Source organism: Canis lupus, chromosome 22 (genome assembly GCF_011100685.1).
Source record: "Canis lupus familiaris isolate Mischka breed German Shepherd chromosome 22, alternate assembly UU_Cfam_GSD_1.0, whole genome shotgun sequence".
NCBI lineage: Eukaryota > Metazoa > Chordata > Mammalia > Carnivora > Canidae > Canis > Canis lupus.
Genome location: NC_049243.1, coordinates 5,908,742 through 5,930,824, shown reverse-complemented (window position 1 = coordinate 5,930,824; position 22,083 = coordinate 5,908,742). Strand labels below are relative to the sequence as shown.

At 43.2% G+C, this 22,083-nt stretch overlaps 1 non-coding gene across 1 annotated transcript; it reads right to left on the bottom strand.

Moving 5' to 3' along the window:
• Positions 1 to 325: 325 nt before the first annotated feature.
• Positions 326 to 398, bottom strand: TRNAR-CCU. Its single transcript has one exon. It is a non-coding gene; the product is annotated as a tRNA-Arg (tRNA).
• Between the last annotated feature and the right edge of the window lie 21,685 nt (positions 399 to 22,083).

Sequence of the window (22,083 nt, the reverse complement as noted above, 5' to 3'; positions counted from 1 at the left end):
GAGAGACACAGAGAAAGAGGCAGAGGGAGAAGCAGGCTCCCTGCAAGGAGCCTGATGCGGGGCTCGATCCCAGGACCCCGGGATCAGGCCCTGAGCCAAAGGCAGACGCTCAACCACCAAGCCCCCCAGGTGCCGAGGGGGCTTGTTATGAATAATCTCCTCTCACCCTAGCACTCAGGAAGTGACAAGGGTCTTAGAAGTTCTGTGCCAGGAACTGGGAGCAGACACCAAAGGCATATTTCTTTTTATGTCACAACATCTCAAGGTAATCATGTCCAAAGCTGAAGATTCTCTTTTTCTCTTATTTTCTTCTAAGTGGGCTCCATGCCCAATGTGGGGCTTGAACTCACGACCCTGAGCTCAGGAGTCACACGCTCTACCAACTGAGCCAACCAGGCACCCCCCAAAATGGTCTTTTTCCCCAAATGAATAAATATTGTCAATCCCCACCCATGCACCCAGTATCTTGCGGACCCCGGGAGGCATGTACACAAGCTGTCCTCTTCGCCTCGACTGCTTCTCCCTGTTCAACACCCAACTGGCTTCCAGCCAGCCTTCCAGACTTCAGCCTAGATGTCACTGTGCTTCAGAAGCGTCCCCTGACCCTCTCCCAGTCCAAATGGTATTCCCTCCTGTCCCCTACCTTCTCCATAGCGCTTATCACAGCTTTTATTGGTGTTTGATGATGGTTTGTATACTGTCTGGCTCCCCAGCTAGTTGTGAAGGTGCCAAGCGACATGGTCCTTGCAGCCACAGACAGCGCAGGGCCTGTGTGCGCCCCTGTCCCCATGGGGCTGCTCCTCCTGCCGGGGTTGAGAGCCTGCAGGCCCGCAGCCTCTGCTCTCCACTAAGGCTGGCAGAACGGTGGCCAAGGTTTACGAACATGGAATGTGGGGATGTGGAGGACGAATCAGAGAGCTACAGAGGCCTGAAAAACTTAAAGGGAAAAATAAAAGACCTATTGTCTTCAATAAGATGGTGGTTAAGCAAATGATGGCATAGGCTATAACCACAGACACAAACGCAGTATGTTGCTACACTTTAATGTTACATTAAGGAAGTCATTCGGAAAAATATAATGCCATCCTAGGTTTTAGTAATCAAATATATGCATGGAAAATGTCCCCAAGGACATATGCATCATTATACATAAGCTTGATGTATTGGGACTGAGGATGACTCTAATATTCTTTTAGAGTCTACGGTTTATAAAGTTTTGACAACATGGGGATCCCTGGGTGGCTCAGCGGTTTAGTGCCTGCCTTCGGCCCAGGGCGTGACCCAGGGGTCCCAGGATCGAGTCCCATGTCGGGCTCCCTGCATGGAGCCTGCTTCTCCCTCTACCTGTGCCTCTGAGTCTCTCTCTGTGTCTCTCATGAATAAATAAATAAAATCTTAACAAACAAACAAAAAAAACCCTACTACATGCATTTAAAGGGAATAACAATAATGCAAGAGAACTTTCATGTCAGACATCACATGGGGAGCTACATCTGTCTCCATGTCAGGATCCCTATGTGTGGGTAAGGGGCCCCTGGGTGGCGCCGCCAAGTGAGTGTCCAGCTCTTGGTTTCAGCTCAGTCATGCTCTCAGGATCGAGATATTGAGGCCTGTGTTAGGCTCTGCGCTCTGCTCTCAGCTAGGAAGCTAGGAATCTGCTTGGATTCCTTCTTTCCCTCCCCTGCTCTCCTTCTGCCCCTCTCCCTGCTTGCTCACACAGTCATTCTCTCTCTCTCTCCCCCTCTCTCTAAAATAAATAAATCAATCAAATCTTCTTTTCTTTTTTTTTTAAAGATATTGTATGTGCAGATAATGTGTAAGATTCTTCAAAAGCCTGTATTTTTGCACAGAAAAGAGCTCAGGTTTTGAAATCTAAGTAACCAGATTTAAATCATGACTTCAAAAAAAAATTTTTTTAAATAATAAATCATGACTTCACCTCTTTTTTTTTTTAAAGATTTTATTTATTTATTAATGAAAGACACAGAGAGAGGCAGAGACATAGGCAGAGGGAGAAGCAGTGAACCTGATGGGACTCGATCCCAGGGCTCTGGGATCATGGCCTGAGCTGAAGGCAGACGCTCAACCACTGAGCCACCCAGTGGGTGGCTTCACCCGTGACTTCACCTCTTATAAGTTGTTTGCTATTCCATGAATTAGATAACATCTAGGGATGTTGTGAAGAGTGAATGGAATGTATGCCACCTAGTAAAATGGCCAAAATCTGTGACATGGACACCACCAAACACTGGCAAGCACTGGCAGCAACAAAACTCTCCTTCTTTGCTGGTAGAAATGCAAAATGGTACGGCTACTCTGGAAGACGGTTTGGCAGCTTCTTACAAAATTAGACATATTTTTACCATACAAATCCAGCAATTGCACTTCTTAGTTCTATCCAAAGCAGTTGAAACCTTAGGTCCACACAAACCCTGTACGTGGATGTTTATGACAAATTTATTTATATTGCCAAAACTGAGAAGCAACCAAGATATCCGTCAGTGGGTGAATGGGCAAAGAAAGTGTGGTCCATCCAGATAATGGAATACTGGTCAGTGTTAAACATAAATGAGCTATCAAGCCATGAAAAGACGTGGAGGAAACTTAACTATGTACCACTAAGTGAAAGAAGCCGATCTGAAAAGGCTCTATACTGTATGATTCCAACTACATGACGCTCTGTAAAAGGTAAAATTGTAAAGACAGTAAAGAGGTCAGTGGTTGCCAGAGCGGAGAGTGGGGGAAGTGATGAATATACAAAGCACAGAGGATTTTTAGGGCAAAAAAAATACCCTGCTCTGTATCTTATAATGACAGATATAGGTCATTATACATCTGTCTAAACCCTTGGAAAATACAATAGGCTGAAGCAAGGTGGACATCTTCAGTTTCATCCTGATTCTTGGGGACACAGGTCTATTTTTGTCCTGCTGGGGAATGACAAAGAACATTGACATTTAGTGCTTTAGTGGAAGAAGAGGAGTCCATGAAAGTCTCTGAATAAGAATAAACAGGTAGAGGAAAAGCAGTTAAAAATGTTTTTGTTTAACTTTGGAAGAAGAGAGAATTTTAAAGAGGGAGTAATTACTGTGTCTAATGCTGCACTGAGTACAGCTAATGTGTCCAAGGCATTTGGAAATTGCAGCACTACGTTCAGTAAGAAGAATCCACAAGGAAATTAGAAAATACTTTGATATGAATAAAAATGAGGGACTCCTGGGTGGCTCGGAAGTTGAGTGTCTGCCTTTGGCTCAGGTCATGATCCCGGGGCCCTGGGATCAAGTCCCGCATCAGGCTTACCACTTCTCCCTCTGCCTCTCTCTGTGTCTTTTTTCATGAATAAACAAATAAAATCTTTTTTTTAAAAAAAGAGAAAGAAATGAAAATGAAAACAAATTAGAGCTTGCATATTTGCTGTGAGGGAAATTAATAGCTCTAAACACCTTTTAGAAAGAAGAAACCTAATAAGCTAAGCTTTCACCTTATGACATTGGAAAATGAGAGGCAAATTAAACCCAAAACAAGCAGAGAAAGGAAATACTGAGAAGTAGAACAGAAATTAGAGAGTAGAAAAACAATAGAGAAAATCAATGAACTCAAAAATTGGTTCTTTGAAAAGATCAACATAGTTGACAAATCATTAGTGAGGGTGGCCAAGGGGAAAGAAAAGAAATTCAAAGTACTAGAATCAGAAATGAAAGAGGGAACATTATGGGGCACCCTGCTGGCTCAGTGGGTAGAGCACATGCCTCTCAATCTTGGGGTCCTGAGTTCAGCCCCCACGTTAGGCACAGAACTTACTTTAAATAAGTAAGTAAGTAAGTAAGTAAGTAAGTAAGTAAGTAAATAAATAAATAAATAAATAAATAAAAAGACTGATATATTTAAAACTAAAAAAAAGAAGAAGGGACTTTTCTACTGACCCTCCAGAAATGAAAAGATTGTAAGAGAATACAATGAGCAGCTATATGTCAGCAAATTAGATAACTTAGGAGAGAGAGATGGTCAAATTCCTAGAAACACAGAAACTATTAAAACTGGCTCAAGAGGAACTAGGAGTGAGGCTAAAAGCCTCCTGGGTGCCTGGGAGGTAAGAAAGGGCAGATGTGCATAGACTGTTCTTTGAAGAAGCTTGGCTATGGGGGCATCTGGGTGGCTCAGTCGGTTAAGCATCTGTCTTTGGCTCATGTCATGATCCCAAAGTCCTGGGATCCTGCCCTGCAACAGGCTCCCTACTCAATGGAGAGTCTGCTTCTCCCTCTCACCTTCATCCTGGTCATACTTGTGCTTTTCCTCTCTCTCTCTCTCTCTGAAATAAATAAAATGTAAAATAATAATAATGAGTTTTTTTGGCCCAAAGAATCAGGGTTTGGGGGGAAGGGGAGCTTGGGGGATTTTGTTTTTGTTTTTCTGGTTCTGTTTTCAGGATGCAGAGACTTTCTTTTTCTCTTTTTTCAAAGTTTTTTTTTTTTTTTTTTTTTTTTTTTTTAATGATAGTCACAGAGAGAGAGAGAGAGAGAGAGGCAGAGACACAGGCAGAGGGAGAAGCAGACTCCATGCATCGGGAGCCCAACGTGGGATTCGATCCCGGGTCTCCAGGATCGCGCCCTGGGCCAAAGGCAGGCGCTAAACCGCTGCGCCACCCAGGGATCCCCCCTCTTTTTTCAAAGTTTTATGTCAAGTAGGTCCCACACCCAATGTGCAGCTTGAACTCATGAGCCAGAGATCAAAAGTCACACGCACTACCAAGCCAGCCAGCCAGGGCCCCAGGATGCAGAAACTTGACCATAGTTGAACAATAAGGGACCAAAGGAGATGAGAGGTTGAGGACATAAGAGGAGAGAGAGGAACAGGAGGAGGTGGCAGGAGATGGGATGGTGTCCAGAAGGAGAACGTGGGTGCCATGCCTGCCCTCAGTCACGGGGACCAGGGTGTGGGGAGATAAGTGGCCTCTATTTGGAAGGTCCACACGGAGAGTCAGGCTTCTGTTAAGGCAAGAAGGTGCAGGGGATATAGACTGAGACTGATTTCAAATGAATTAGATGCCTCCGAGGTCATAAAGAGAATAATTAAAACAGAGGCTGGTGGCAGTAGCAGGTAGAGGTACACTTGGGTCTGTCATCATAGAAGCCACACAGAGCTATCTTGCATTCCAGCCCTGGGCAGAGCACTATTCTCCAACTCTTGCTCTATCCCCGATGCTCCGGTCGAGGGGGAGTGACCGTCGCCTACACTCATACCACCCTGCGGTACTTCTATTATAGGAGTTAATTGCATCGTATCATAATTGCATGTTTACTTGCTTATCTCCCCTACTAGACCATGACAGTCATTAGTATAATCTTTACATAACGGTTTTTGCAGCTTTCTTTTCTCACTTATGTTTTTGGAGCTCCAAGTCAGTAATTATAAAAAGGAACTTTAAAAAACTTATAGAAAATGTTCAATATATACAAACGTATAGGGAATAGTATAATGACCCTTCTCATCATGCAGATTCAGCAATTATCAATTCATAACCATTCTTTCTTCACTCATGCTCCCACCCACTTGCCTACCCTGATCCTCTCACTTTTTTTTTTTTATTTATTCATGAGAGACACACAGAGAGAGAGACAGAGACACAGGCAGAGGGAGAAGCAGGCTTCATGCAGGGAGCCCAATGTGGGACTCGATCCCAGGACTTCAGGATCACCCCCGGGCTGAAGGCGGCACTAAACTGCTGAACCACCTGGGCTGCCCTTTTTTTTTTTTTTACAGATTAATTAATTAATTTTATTTTTTTTTATTTTTTTTTAATTTTATTTATTTATGATAGTCACATAGAGAGAGAGAGAGAGAGAGAGAGAGGCAGAGACATAGGCAGAGGGAGAAGCAGGCTCCATGCACCGGGAGCCTGACGTGGGATTCGATCCGGGGTCTCCAGGATCGCGCCCTGGGCCAAAGGCAGGCGCCAAACCGCTGCGCCACCCAGGGATCCCAATTAATTTATTTTAGAGAAAGGGAGCATGTGTGCATTCATGCAAGTGGGGGTGGGTGATAGGGAAATAATCTTAAGCAGACTCCTTGCTGAGTGTAGACCCTAATGTGGGACTTGATCTCGTGATCAAGATCCAGGTCCCAAGATCATACATAACCTGAGCCCAAATCAAGAATTAGACACTTAATCGACTGAGTCACCCAGGTGCCCCTCCTCTCTCCTGATTCTTTTTTTTTTTAAGATTTTATTTATTTATTCATGAGAGACACACAGAGAGAGAGTCAGAGACACAGGCAGAGGGAGAAGCAGGCTCCATGCAGGGAGCCCGACACGGGACTTGATTCTGGGTCTCCAGGATCAGGCCCTGGGCTGAAGGCAGCGCCAAATCGCCAAGCCACTTGGGCTGCCCTCTCCTGATTCTTTTTTTTTTTTCTTTATTTCTTTTTCTCTTTTTTTAATTTTAGTTTTTATTTATTTTTCATGAGAGACACACACAGAGAGAGACAGAAACACAGACAGAGGGAGAAGCAGACTCCCTGCAGGGACCCCATCCCAGGACCCCGGGAATCACACCCTGCGCTGAAGGCAGATGCTCAACCCCTGAGCCACCCAGTCGTCCCTCCCCTGATTCCTTTGAAGCATATCAGAGACATCATATTTCACCTGAAATATTTTAGTGTATGTTTCTAAAAGCTAATTCTCTTTTTAAAAAACATAACCACAGGTTATTATTATATATTTAAAAATTAACAAGTTCTTAGCATCACCAAATAGCAAGACAATGTTCAAATTTCCTCATTTGGCTCATAAAAATTTGTATACTTTTTTTTAATCACTGCAATTGGTTGATACAGCTTTTAAGTCTCTTTTTAATATAGAAGTTACTTCTCCCTGATACTCTACACAGAAAACCCAAAAGACTCCACCAGAAAACTGTTAGAACTAATATATGAATTCAGCAAAATTACAAGATATAAAATCAATGTGCAGAAATCTGTTGCATTCCTATACACCAATAACAAAGCAGAAGAAAAAGAAATCAAGGAATTGACGCCATTAGCAATTGCACCAAAAACAGTTAAGATAACCTAGGAATAGGACAGCCCCGGTGGCTCAGCGGTTTAGCATCACCTTCAGTCCAGGGCATAATCCTGGAGACCCAGGGTCAAATCCCACGTTGGGCTCCCTGCATGGAGCCTGCTTCTCTCTCTGCCTGTGTCTCTGCCTCTGTGTGTGTGTGTATGTCTCTCATGAATAAATAAATAAAATCTTTTTAAAAAGCATCATCCTTTAAAAAAAAATAAGATAACCTAGGAATAAACCTAACGAAAGAGATAAAACACCTGTACTCTGAAAACTACAGAACACTTATGAAAGAAATTGAAGAGGACATGAGAAATGGAAAAGCATTCCATGCTCGTGGATTAGAAGAACAAACATTTTCAAAATGTTTATTCTACCCAAAGCAATCTACACATTTAATGCAACCCCTATCAAAATGACACCATCTTTCACAGAGCTAGGACAAACAGTTCTAAAATTTGTATAGAACTCGAAAGACTCCGAATAGGCAAAGCAATCCTAAAAAAGAAAAACAAAGCTGGAGGCATCACAATTCCGGATTTTAAGCTCTATTACAAAGCTGTAGTCATCAGGACAGTATGGGACTGGCACAAAAACAGGCACACAGATGAATGCAACAGAATAGAGAACCCAGAAATGGACCCACAATGTAATCTTTGGCAAAGCAAGAAAGAATATCCAAAGGAAAAAAGAGTCTCTTCAACAAATAGTATTGAGAAAACTGGACAGCCACATGCAGAAAAATGAAACTGGACCACTCTCGTACATCATACACAAACATAAATTCAGGGGATCCCTGGGTGGCGCAGCGGTTTGGCGCCTGCCTTTGGCCCAGGGCACGATCCTGGAGACCCGGGATCGAATCCCACGTCGGGCTCCCGGTGCATGGAGCCTGCTTCTCCCTCTGCCTGTGTCTCTGTGCCTCTCTCTCTCTGTGACTATCATAAATAAATAAAAATTAAAAAAAAAAAAAAACATAAATTCAAAATAGATCAAAGATCTAAATGTGAGACAGAAAACCATCAAAATCCTACAGAAGAACATGGGTAGAAACCTCTTTGACCTCAGCCACAGCAACTTCTTACTAGACATGTTGCCGAAGGCAAGGGAAACAAAAGCAAAAAAGACCTCTTGGGACTGCATCAAGATAAAAAGCTTCTGCACAGTGAAGGAAACAACCAACAAAACTAAAAGGCAGCCTACAGAATGGGAGAAGGTACTTGCAAATAACACATCTGATAAAGGGTTAGTATCCAAAAATCTATAAAGAACTTAATCAAACTCAGCATCAAAAAAAAATAATCCAGTAAAGAAATGGGCAGAAGACATGAACAGACACTTTTCCAAAGAAGACATCCAGATGGCCAACAGACACATGAGAAGATGCTCCACATCACTCATCATCAGGGACATACATATCAAAACCACAATGAGATACCACCTCACACCTGTCAGAATGGCTAAAATTAACAGGTGTTGGCAAGGATGCAGAGAAAGGGAAAAACTTGTGTGCTGTTGGTGGGAACGCCAACTGGTGCAGTCACTCTGGAGAATGGTATGGAGATTTCTCAAAAAGTTAAAAATACAACTACCCTCCTATCCAGCAATTGCAATACCAGGTGTTTACCCAAAGGATACAAAAATACAGATTCAAAGGGATACATGTACTCCAATGTTTATAGCAGAATTATCAGCAATAGCCGAACTATGGAGGGAGCCCCAATGTCCATCGGCTGACAAATGGATAAAGAAGATGTGGCATATGCATACAAAGGAATGTTACTCAGACATCAAAAAATACGAAACCCTGCCATTTACAGCAATGTGGATGGAGTTAGAGTATATTATGCTACGTAAAATAACTCGGTCAGAGAAAGACAAAACCATATGATCTCACTCACATGTGGAATTTAAGAAAGAAAACAGATGAACATAGGGGAAGGTGGAGGTGAAGGAGAGAGGGAAACAAACCATAAAGGACTCTTAACAATAGAGAATAAACTTGAGGGTTGATGGAGGGAGGGATGGGGGATGGGCTAGATGGGTGATGGGTATTAAAGAGGGCATGAGCCCTGGGTGTTGTATGGAAGTGATGAATCACTGAATTCTACCCCCAGAAACCAATATTGCACTGTATATTAACTAAGTACAACTAAAAAAAAAAAAATCTGAGTACCTCTCTATTAAAATGTTGAGGCCATTTCATATAGATTATATTAAATGAATCAGAGGTATAATAAGAATCAAGGAATCAATCAAGGTGGTAAGAGGATAAATTATATCATGTATTGCTCATACTGTTTTTGGAAAAATCATATTCTCACTAAAATAAAGGTTAATTGACTTTTATTTCATTTAGCCTTCAGATAAATTAAGTCTAGTTAAAGCCATAAAAAAAAGTTCCCTGGGCAGCCCCGGTGGCTCAGCAGTTTAGTGCTGCCTTTGGCTCAGGGCATGATCCTGGAGACTCAGGATCGAGTCCCACATCAGGCTCCCTACATGGAGCTGCTTCTCCCTCTGCCTGTGTCTTTGCAGCTCTCTCTCTGTGTCTCTCATGAATAAATAAATAAAATCTTAAAAAAAAAAAAAAAGAAAGAAAGAAACAATGTTCCCTATCCTTCTCCTTCTTTCTCCATACAATTTATCTTTTGAAAAAACTGGACAACTTATCTTTTTTTTAAATTTTATTTATTTATTCATGAGAAATACAGAGAGGAGAGAAAGAGGCAGAGACACAGGCAGAGGGAGAAGCAGGCTCCATGCAGGGAACCCGACGTGGGACTTGATCCTGGGTCTCCAGGATCATGCTCTGGGCTGAAGGCGATGCTAAACCGCTGAGCCACCCAGGCTGCCCTGGACAACTTATTCTAAAGAGTTTCCCACATTATGGATTTTTTTTCACATTATGGATTTTTTTTCACATTATGGATTTTGATTATAGCATCTCCATTGTAGTATTTTACATATTTTTTAAAATATAGGATAGCCTGTTAAAATATACAGCTTAACCCTCATATTCAATTGTTAACGTGTTATTTTAGGACTCTGTGGCTGCAAATAAGGAGAACACATCCAAGCAGGCCTACACAAAAAGATGGAACTTCCCAAGTAGCAAACTAGCAAAGGGTGCTCCCTCCCTCCGCTCATCCAGCCCTGCCTGCCCTGATACAACTGGGTTAGGATAATGACTGAACATTCTGTAAATTTACTAAAATTTAAATGGCTTACATTCTAATAGGGAGAGACAGATAACAAATAATAAATAAGTAAAATATATGGAATGTTTGATGATGAAAATGCTGTAAAGAAAAAGTGCACAGACCTGAAAATTACAAAGACTTTGCTCTTTTCCTCATCTCCTTTGGGGAGAGAAAGGGATTGTGATGGGATGCTGGGGACAGACTGCTGGAGGGCTCTTTTCTTTTGTCCAGTTATTGCCACCTAGAACTAAAGCAAGACGATTACCTAGCATGTTGGAGAGGAGAAGCAGTGTTGGCTGGACACCCACCAGAGAACAGTGAGCTTACACTATTATACTTGTCTTATGTGGGGAGAAGATAAAGATCTAATTCATGTAAGAAAGTGATGCGACTTGATAGAAAGAAAACCAAACAATCCAATTTAAAAATGGGTAGAATAACAATAGATAATAATAAAATATTCTAGGGGGGTCTGGGTAGCTCAGTTGGGTGAGCATCCAACCCTTGATCTTGGCTGGGGTCTTGATCTTGGGGGTAATGAGTTCTAGTCCTGCGTGTGGCTCCATGCTCAGCCAAATATTTTTTTATTACTTAAATAATAATAATAATAAAAGAATAAAATATTCTAGATATGATAATGAGTGAACAATTCTGTGAATTTACTAAAATTAAAAGAATTCACATCCTAATTCAGGAACAGACAATAAATAATAAAGAATAATAAAGGACATGTTTGATGGAGCACCTGGGTGGCTCAGTGGTTGAGCAAATGAGCCTAAGAAATCAGAAAACAAGCAATGGGTCATACCCAAGGAAACCAGAAGAAAACAATAAACATAAATACAGAAATTAAGGAGAGAGCGTCAACAAATTACACAGTAGAGAATATCAAGGAAGCTAAAAGCTGTTTTTAAAAAAGAACTGGAAAAACTGAGGAAGAAAATAGCAGACAAGAAACAGTTACAGAATAGAAATGGAAAAATAGGGGCACCTGGGTGGTTCAATCAGTTAAGCGTCTGCCTTTGACTTAGGTTGTGATCCCAGCACCCCCCCACCCCCTCTACCCCTGCATCAGGCTCCCTGCTCAGCAGGGAGCCTGCTTCTCCCTCTGCACCTCCCCATGTTCACTCTCTCTAATAAATAAAATCATAACCACAAGCATAAGAGTTTAAAATAATAATAAAAAATAAAATGAGTAACTATTTGGCAGCCTGGGTAAGAGATATAGTCTGGGGAAAAAAAAAAACACCAAAAAAAGAAAATGCCAAAACTGATACAAGAAGGAAAAGAAACATGGAGAGACTAATACTTAAAGAAATCGACATGGTTATCAAGGGCATCTCCAACTTCACCCCCAGCAAAAGTCCTTGCTCCCAATGATTTTACTATTGAGTTTTGACAGTTTTCAAGAAGCAGAAAGTAACTTTATTGATACAGATTATTCCAGAAAATAGCAAAAGAGGGATAATCTTGTTTCTGGAGGCTGCTCTAACTTTGGTTTCAAATCCAGACAGAGTCAGGACAAGAAAAAGAAATTATGAGCTCTTTTCACTTCTGAGCATGGATGCAAAAATTTCAATAGACTATTAACCACCTGAGCCCAACAGTGTATTATTACTATTATAAGAAACATCATGACCAAGTAGTGTTTATCCTAAAAATGCAAAAACAGGCAACATTAAACATTCAGTGAGTGACTACCTGGCATATGATAATACTCAGTAAATATTATTTATTGGCTAATAATGATGATAAGAGTATAAACTTGTGCTATTGTTGCCTGGTGAACTGAGGAGGCTCCGGAGCCCTGGAGCCTCAACCCTGCTGGATCTGAAGGACTTGCTAATGGTTCTTGATCCTCAAGAGAATGAATTCAAGGACAGAGGCTCAGTGTGACAGATGAGTGACACATGCAGCAAAGTGTATTAAAGCAAAAATACAGAGATAGGAGAGCAGGCAAGCTTGAAAGAGAGACAGAGACAGAGAGAGACAGTGAGAGGGAGAGTATGCTGTGAGCTCTGGGGCAGTTGTTAACTAGGGGGTGGAATTTTTGTTTTGTTTTGTTTAAAGAATTTTTTTAAAAAGATTACATTTATTCATTCATGAGAGACACAGAGACACAGGCAGAGGGAGAAGAAGGCTCCCTGCTGGGAGCCCAGAGTGGGACTCAATCCCAGGACCCCGGGGTTACGCCCTGAGCCAAAGGCAGATGCTCAACCACTGAGCCACCCAGGCACCTGGGGTGGACTGTTTATTACTTGGGGTGGGAAGCAGGGTTTCACACTTTTTCTTCCTAATCTGGTCAGGGGGTTCCTGTCATGACATCCATCATCTTGGGCCTGTCTGGTTAGACCCGACTTCCTGGGGAGTGCTGCCAGAGGCCCTTCTCCATTGCTGGCCATGACTTCCACCTTGCCGGCCTCCAGGTATCCTGTTGGAACCTAACCAACTGCCTCCACTAACACAGTGACTTTAAAAAACAATTTGATACTATTTTGTAAAGTTGAACATGTGTAGCGGGAATTTCTCTCTGGGAAAATACACCCCAAAGATTCTTACTTATATGCAGCTGTAGACATGCACAAGAATATTCTTAGCAGGTGTTTTTTGAAATACTGAAAAAAGAAAGAAAAAAAGGGAAGCAACTTAAGTGTCTATCTATAGGAAAAAAGGAGAAATAACTTGTATAATAATCACACAATAGCTTGCATTCAGCAGTGGGGTTGGAGGTAAGTAAGCGAGGGTCAAAGGATTGAAGATGAAAAGAGAAAAGAAATTAAAACTATAACCGAACCAGGGCACCTGGGTGGCTCAGTCAGTTGGGTGTCTGCCTTCGGCTCAAGTGTTACGCTTCTATCTCTCTGCCCTTCTCCCTTGCTCATTCTCTCTCTCTCTCTCTCTCTCTCTGTCAAACAAATAAATAAAATCTTTTTTAAAAAAAAACTATAACCAAACCAACACCAGTTTGCTCCTTGGTGAGTCACAGAAATGGTACCAGGTGAGGTGTCGCCCAAAGAAAACTTTATTTGCAGCCAATTAGGAGTCACAGCTTCCAGATAAAGCTTTCTTTGCGGGACACCTCACCTGGTGCCCTTTCTGTGATTCACCAACTCAAGTTGGTGCAGTTACATATTTGGCAACCCAAGTGGGTGGGGGGGTGGGGAGATGGGCACTAAGGAGGACCCTTGATGGAATGAAGCCTTGGGTGTTATATACAACTGAGGAATGAACTCGACCTCTGAAACTAAAACACACAACCAAACCAAACCAAACCAAACCAAAACAAATTTGGCGACCTTGAGCTTAAGCCCTCTGGTTCCTTGACTCCCAAGTGTCAGAGCAGAGGGCAGCAGAAGCTCAAGTGGGCCAAACCTTAGCTCAAGCTAGAAGGACCAGGGGCAGATTCCTCAGAGGGGACTCTCCCTTCTTGGTACTCGTGACTACCAGCCTGCCGTTCTGTCCTCACTTGAAATTCAGTGGTAATTTTGCTGTTACTGAGAGGATTTCTTTTGGCGTAAATTATGTCAGGTCCGTGGCACAGGTGTAGAGGTAAAACTAGAGCTGCCCCACGAAGTCTGGGCAAGACAGCATAACAGTCAGAAGACTTGGGGTAAAGAGGGCCTCTCTGGTAAACACCCTGGGGGACTGAACACTTGATGGGGGCCTAGTGTTGAATTTAGACATCCCCAGGGGCCAAAAGATCACTCAACCCCAGCCATTCGGAGGGTTGGATACTCTAGCCTGGTGAAACAGAAGTAATCTCCTTAGGGCCTGGGAGATGGAAAGAACTCTCTGTCCCACCTAGTGATTTGGTCCATTTGTTGTTGTTTCCTCTGTAGATCTCCATCCTGGCTGCGTGGCTCTTGCACACCCCCTCCTTCCCCTTACAAACCTGGATGAAGGAAGCAGCAGCTCTTTGGGTCCCTGGAAGCACACATGGGGAACAGGTAAGAACTCTATTTAATTAGTTAAAAACCAAGCACTTATTGGGCATTCATGAATTTAATTAGTTGAATTCATATTGTATCTGTTGCAATTTGTCAGCAAAAATGACTTAAAAAGGATGGTTGATTTTTGTCTGCCTCATGAAGTTTTCATGGGTAATTGTTAGGAACAAGTAGGTGGAGGGGTGCCTTGCTGGCTCAGTCAGTAGAACATGTGACTCTTGATCTTGGGGTTTTCAGTTCAAGCCCCACCTTGGGTGTAGAGATTACTCAAAAAAAATCTTAAAATAAAATAACAAGTAGGTTGAATAGATAAAAAGGTTTATAGGCAAAACTTGTAAATAGCTCTCAAAATCTTTGGTAACCTGAAACTTTGAAGTTTTGCTGTTAAATGATACATTGGGTTGAATTCATCAGATATCTAAGTTTGTTGTTTTTTCAAATAAGATGTCATTAAAAACGAAGGTTTCTAAAAGTAAAAATTCTGATAAATGTAATTGAGATTGCTAGAAATGATAAGGAAAACCACTCTGCAAGAAAAGATGTTTTTCGTAAGAAAGATATAGGGAATGGGAATACATTTTGTTGAAGGGAAAAGAGAAATTTTGTCCAAAAAGGAGACTGATTATTTAGAGATAAAAGGCTTAGGACAAAATTTGAGTGAAAAAGAAACTTGCATGGGAAGCCTGGGTGGATCAGCGGTTGAGCGTCTGCCTTTGGTTCAGGTCGTGATCCTGGGGTCCTGGGATCATGCCCTGGGCCGAAGGCAGGTAGATGCTCAACCACTGAGCCACCCAAGGCACCCTGAAATCCCTCAAGTCTTGACAAAAATAAAATTATTGAAATGTCCTGTGTCACAGGAATAACTGGATTTCTTTGTCAACCACATTATCTCATCGGATTTTTAACTATGTCCATTTTTGAGGGAGGGTTTCTTTTTGTCATTTATTATTATTGTTCCAATCTCTTAAAAAATGTGTTTTGTCTCCAAGGAGATTCATGAAAAAGACTTTTTGACAAGCATATGTTTTTGATACCCTTAAGATCATAAAACTAAGCTAAGTACAAATTTCTGGAACTAATGGAAAAGCTGCATTCAAACAGAACAAGAATGACATGGGACTGAATGAACTGAGGAAGATGATTACAGTTTTTGTGACTCCTTTTGGAAACATTGCTGGTTCTCTAATGTTCGCTTTTCTAGATTGAAGGAAACTTTCTCTTAAGATATCCATGATAGCGGCACCTGGCTGGCTGCATTGGTGGAGCATGTGGCTCTTGATCTTGGGGCTGTGAGTTCCAGCCCCATGTGAAGTGCAAGATTACTTAAAAACAAAATCTTTGGGCAGCCCGGGTGGCTCAGCAGTTTAGCGCCACCTTCAGCCCAGGGTGTGATCCTGAAGACCCAGGATTGAGTCCCACGTCGGGCTCCCTGCATGGAGCCTGCTTCTCCCTCTGCCTGTGTCTCTGCCTCTCTCTCTCTCTCTGTGTGTGTCTCTCATGAACAAATAAATAAAATCTTTTTTAAAAATCTTTTAAAAAAAGATATCCATGACGTACAAAAATATGATAAACTATTCCTTTGTGAACAAATTGAAGCATTTCTCTTTTCTCCCTACCTGAGCCCTCCAGAATTCAGAAACTCCCAATGAGTGTTCTCTCTTTCATGGCAGTTATAATTATTTGCATAAGCTCAATAAGAATCTGTTCTGTGTGTAACAGGAGATCATTGGAAACATTGGTTATTTTACCAAGGCTTTGACTTGAGTAATAGATTTGAATATTATATGCATAGACCCAGGTATGCCCAAACAGCTTTAAAGAATTAAGGTTGACTTTATGGAGCCCCTGGGAAATGTTGGCCTGGTACCTTGCTGACAGAGTTCCCAGCAGTCTTACCAGGTGAGTAAAGAATGTCACTTCCTGGCAGGTGCTGGAACCTCAGGATACTTTGGGGACCTCAAGAAGAAGAAATCATCCAAATCTCCAGGCAGCGCAGGCAAGTCTGATGGCAAGTATTTGGCTTAGCTTCTGACCTCGAGAGGCTATTGAGGGTTCAATCTAGAAATTCCTTCTGAAAAGTTCTAGCAAAGTGAGTTTTATTTATTTATTTTTTAAAAGATTTATTTATTCCTGAGAGACAGAGAGAGAGAGAGAGAGAGAAGCAGAGACACAGGCAGAGGGAGGGAGAAGCAGGCTCCATGCAGGGAGCCCGATGTGGGACTCGATCCCGGGACTCCAGGATCACGCCCTGGGCTGAAGGCGGTGCTAAACCACTGAGCCACCCGGGCTGCCCGCAAAGTGAGTTTTAAAAATAACTAAAAAATAACAAGAATAACTATTCTTGCTGAGCTTGTGTAAATAATCAGGCCAAGCCTGTTAAAAATGGATTTGTTTGGGATCCCTGGGTGGCTCAGCGGGTTTAGCGCCTGCCTTCGGCCCGGGGCATGATCCTGGAGTCCCAGCATGGAGCCTGCTTCTCCCTCTGCCTGTGTCTCTGCCTCTCTTTTTCTGTGTCTCTCATGAATAAATAAAATCTTTTTTAAAAAATTAAAAAAAAAAGCTGGACTTGTTTTACAAATTAGTATTGATTTGGCCATCATTGGTGGAAATGAGGGTGATTTTATTTTTTTTAATTAATTTTTTAAAGACTTCACTCTATTTATTCATGAGAGACACACAGAGAGAGAGAGGCAGAGACACAGGCAGAAAGAGAAGCAGGCTCCACTCAGGGAGTGGGACTCGATCCTGGGACTCCAGGACGACGCCTTGGGCCGAAGCCAGGCACCAAACCGCTGAGCCATCCAGGGATCCCCAATGAGGGTGATTTTAGAGAAAAATTATGTTTCGGTAATACATCTTTGTGAATGTTAGATTATATGTTTGATTGTCTTAGTGTTGGTTGTTTGCCTGCAAAACTGGGCTAGATCCTGGATTCTAGTTTCCTTGAATATCTAACTATGACCCTCCAAACTAAGGTTTCCAAGTTTCTTTCAATCAATGAGAACTAAAACTGTCCCTCCCCCCTTTCTTCCTAAAGCCCTGCAAACTAAAGGGAGGCAATGTAAAGCCCTACTTGTGAGGGCTCCAGCCTTAGCACTACCTGACTTTGACAAGCTGTTTTATTTGTTTATACATGGAAGGCAAAGAATAGGGGTAGGAGCGTTTACCCAAATGCTGGGGCCCCTAAAGAGAGCGAGAACTTATTTTTCTAAACATTTGGATGTGGTGGCCTAGGGGAGCTGTAGCAGCCACCTGCCTCTTGATAAATGAAGCTTAAAAACACAAACAAAGAATTATTGATGAAGTTTTGGAATCTAGGTGAGGTTTGGTGGGGTGAGGTCTGGAGCCAACGACCAAGAAAGAATTCTTGAGACATCTTCAGAGCCAAATGGTGGTTTTATTAAAGCCCAGGGACAGGACCTGTGGGCAAGAAGAGCTGCTGCCCGGGCCTGGGAGGGGTGGCTGATTATATACCTGGGAGTTGGGAGGGGTTTGAGGATAGCATGCTCTCTAAGGAATTTTGGAAGCAAGGTTTCCAGGACCTTTAGGGGGCGAGGTATTGTTGGGAGAAGGTCATGGATTACCGCCTAATCAAACCCAAGTCATGAGACCCTTCAGATGGATATCGTGGGCCATGTGCTTGGAGGATGATTGCCAACACGTATCTTGGGGGTTTAGAGATAAAGGGAAATTTGTAAAGGAATTTTTATATGTTAAAGTAGACTTACAGGATCCTGGGGGTCGGGCTAAGATTGCCTTCTGCTCTTAGGAAAGTATTAGCATCGAGGCAATGGAGTCTGTGGAGGGAGGTCCCCGTGACTGTTTCAAGGACTTGTCAGTGTGCTTTGTCCTCAGCCTGTCCTCTGTTCCCCCATCACTATGATGATGGTTTCGAAGATTTTTTTGAAACCTAGGCACATCTGTGGCTATCCCAAAACAAAATGTTACAACATCAAGCCACCCTGGTAGATACCCCACATACGGCTGCCTGCCTACTCCCCCAATTTGCTCTGGCAACAAGAATCTCCAGGGTGAACCTCTGTCCAATGCAGAAGAAATCTGGTTTATAGACGGCAACAGTTTGATGAAAAATGGGCTATGAAGGCAGGATATGGAGGCAGTAGTAATCCTAACCAGAAACAGAAAGGCTGACCCCCAGCACCTCCGCCCAGAAGGCAGAAACAATTGCACTAACCAGGGCATGAGAAGTGAGTGAAACAAGGTGTGAACCATTTACACAGATTCTAAACATGCCTTCTGGAGGGCTTGAGTGACTCAGTCGGTTGGTTAAATCCTTGTGCTCAGGTCATGATCCCAGGGTCTTGGGATCAAGTACGTATCAGGTCCCTGCTCAGGAGGGAACCTGCTTCTCCCTCTCCCATTCCCACTCCCCCGGCTTGTGCTCTCTCTCTGTTAAATACATCCATACATAGTAAGCAAGCCTTCTGTGTAATACATGCCCATGGAGCAATAAGGAGAGGAAAGGACCGTCAACCGTGAGAATGGAGAAATTAAATATGGCAAGGACATCCACAGGCTGCTGGAAGCCATTCCTAAGCCTAAGGATGTGCAGTGGTCTGGTTACAAAACCAGAAGGCGGTTTGCACCACCAAATGAACCTAGTGTGCTGTACTGTGCAGCTGAGTAGAACAGAAGCTAAAGGCAAGGATTTATGATGAGGATATACTATTATTTCATGGGTTGCAAGAACAGGAATGCGGTTGAGCTAGGTTTTAGAAAGGAGCTGAAAGGAAGGCCAGCGAAGCTTCCAGGTGTCTTTCTCCATCTGTCATCTCTGCTTCTCCGTATGGATTTGTTAGACTCCCCCCACCTCTCCGTGGATTTCTCTCCTCTGCAGGTTCGCGGGGAAGAATGACTGCCTCACAGTTGTTAAATTTATAGGTTGCAGTTCCAGACACATAATGAGTCTGACCTAATTCTTCCTGGATCCCAATTAAAAATTTCCAGTAAAGTGAGTTTTACAGGGTGTCAAGCACTAGCTCTAAATCCTGTAGATCCTGTGATACAAATACCACTGCCAGAGGGCCACTCCTGCCTCGACCAAGAAAGAAGTCACTGAAAATTTCATCCTACAGGCATTTCTTTGGGCAGTTAGAATTGCAATTCTGGAGACAAAGATTGAGGTAGAAACCTGACTGTGAGGAAGACAAAGAGGGGCAGGGTTACAAAGGCAAAAATTCCAGGAGTGCAGCTCTCATTTAAACCCTCAATGGGGGGGGGGGGATTTAAATAATTAATTAATTAATTAATTAATTAAAAATAATAAACCCTCAATGCAAAAAATGCCCTTTGAAACTAGGTGCCTGGGATTGACTGAACTATCATGCAATGAGGGATTGGAACTCGTCCAGACCGGTTGGCTCCTTCTGAAGTGAAGAATGATAAGGATTCAGGTGTCCTGGTGAGGAGGGAGTTAAATCCAGGCTGTTAGCTGGCAGCTGGCACAAAGTTTATGGTTCCTCCAATGAAGAGGGGCATAAATTCCTCCTGGTTTATGGCCTCCTAACCCCCCCCTTTTTTTTTTAAGACTTCATTTATGAGAGAGAGAGAGAGAGAATGCACGCACGAGAACAGGAGCAAGGGGGGCAGTGGCAGAGGGAGAAGCTGTCTCCCCACTGAACACGGAGCCCAGGGCAGGGCTCAATCCTTGGGTCCCCCCACTCTAGGTCTTGACCAGAGTGGAAGGAGGCAGACACTTGATCTACTGCACCACCCAGTCGCTCCTCCTAATCCTATTGTAAAAGGAACTCTCTTGGGCAGCCCAGGTGGCTTGCCAGTTCAGCGCCTGCCTTTGGCCCAAGGTGTGATCCTGGAGTCCTGGGATTGAGTCCCGCATTGGGCTCCCTGCGTAGAGCCTGCTTCTCCTCTGCCTGTGTCTCTGCCTCTCTCTCTCTCTCTCTGTGTGTCTCATGAATGAATAAATAAAATATTAAAAACAAAAGAAAAAGGAACTCTCTTAGCAAGCTTGCTTGCTCCATTTTAATATCTCCTTTTACACCTGAGAACTATGGATCAGGGTGGCAGTTCCCAAAAGAGGGGAATCCTTGTGAGCTAAGCAGGTAGCTACTTACAAATGACCAGCGTAAGAATCAAACTGACAGTCAAGTACAGGTCAAAGGGCAGAGTGATTGACTCTGACTCCCCAGATCTGGGTTTCCAAGCAGAGTCTATAGTCCCAACCAATTCATTATTTTTTTTAAGATTTTTTAAAAATTTTATTTATTTATTCATGAGAGACACAGAGAGACAGGCAGAGACACAGGCAGAGGGAGGAGCAAGCCCCATGCAGGGAGCCCGATGTGGGACTGGATCCCAGAACCCAGGATCATGCCTTGAGCCCAAAGCAGACGCTCAACCCCTGAGCCACCCAGGTGCCCCCAATTCATTATTTGAATTGATCTGGAAAACTTTTCCAAGTAGAGTGGTAGGGCAGCCTCGACAGAGGAAACATCATTATTAGAAACAAGGAGCATTAAAATGGGCACCCCAGAGGAGGACTGGCAGGATTCATACTGTGGCTGTTGCCAAGATTCGATATCAAGATCCCAAGTGGGGGAAGAAAAGCAGACAGAGAAGGTAATGTCAGATGTGAAAGCGTTTTGTGCCAGACCTTTGAATGTTACCTTGAAAACAGAGGGAGCCCCTGAAGGTTCTAAAGTACAGGATTGTCATGTGTCATCTACAGCTTAGAAAAGAAATGTGGGGACACCTGGGTGACTGCACCACCCAGTCGCTCCTGCTAATCCTATTGTAAAAGGAACTCTCTTGGGTAGCCCAGGTGGCTCACTGGTTCAGCGCTTGCCTTTGGCCCAGGGCGTGATCCTGGAGTCCTGGGATTGAGTCCCACATCGGGCTCCCTGCATGGAGCCTGCTTCTCCCTCTGCCTGTGTCTCTGCCTCTCTGTGTGTGTGTGTCTCTCATGAATAAATAAATAAAATCCTTAAAAAAAAAAAAAAAAGAAAGAAATGTGGAATGTTGCCACCGATGCTAAAGTAAAACAATCGTGGTTGCTGATGGAAACTATTTCTTGAATCGATTCTGGTTTTCAATTTAACATATATGTATTGACAAATATCTCCAGGAGAAATCAGAGAAGTTGTTAAGCAATCATTGACCTAGACCAGTAGCTATGCAGTTTCTTCACGGAATCCTCCTCCTCACCGCCTGCAGAACAGAAGACAAAACGCGGCACCTTCACCCTCAGTGTGGCGGGAGGGCCTTAAAAATAAAGATTGCGTGGAGAAGCTCATTGTGTCCCCCAGGAAATCAATGTATTATGAATTCCAGGCAGCTTGTTTATGGGCTGTGAGTAGGAGATGCTCTGAAAGGGAGCGATGGGAACGAGCCGTGCTTTATGGGAGGAGCCCTGACCCTGCTGTACTTCTCTCTGAATGCCAGCATTCCGCCCTAATCCATTTATGAGGGCCGCCTGCCCTCTATGCTGCTCATCTTCCCATATTTCTCTATTGGACCCACATCTGGTTCCAATAAGGTTTCATAGCCCATTGACTTTTGACTGGCTGATCCTGCTCCCGTGGGGACAACACTACCTCCGTGGGTATGAACACTTCCTATAGTCTGTTTTTATGTCAACTAGTAGCACAAGAATTCATGTACAGACAGTTGCGGAAGCAGGACTGGATTTAAGTGTGTGATCCTAAGCAGCTGCTGCATGCATGGTCAAGCCTCTTCCTTCCTCTTTCCCACCTGTCAGGGACAGGAGGGCAGCTTGTGGCCCCACGTGAAGAGTCCAGTCATACAGATGTATTTTTAAAATAGAAATGATTAGTCTCCCTTCTCTCCTCCCCGAATTATCGTGAAGATCCAATGAAAAGTAGTTGAAATTCCTTTG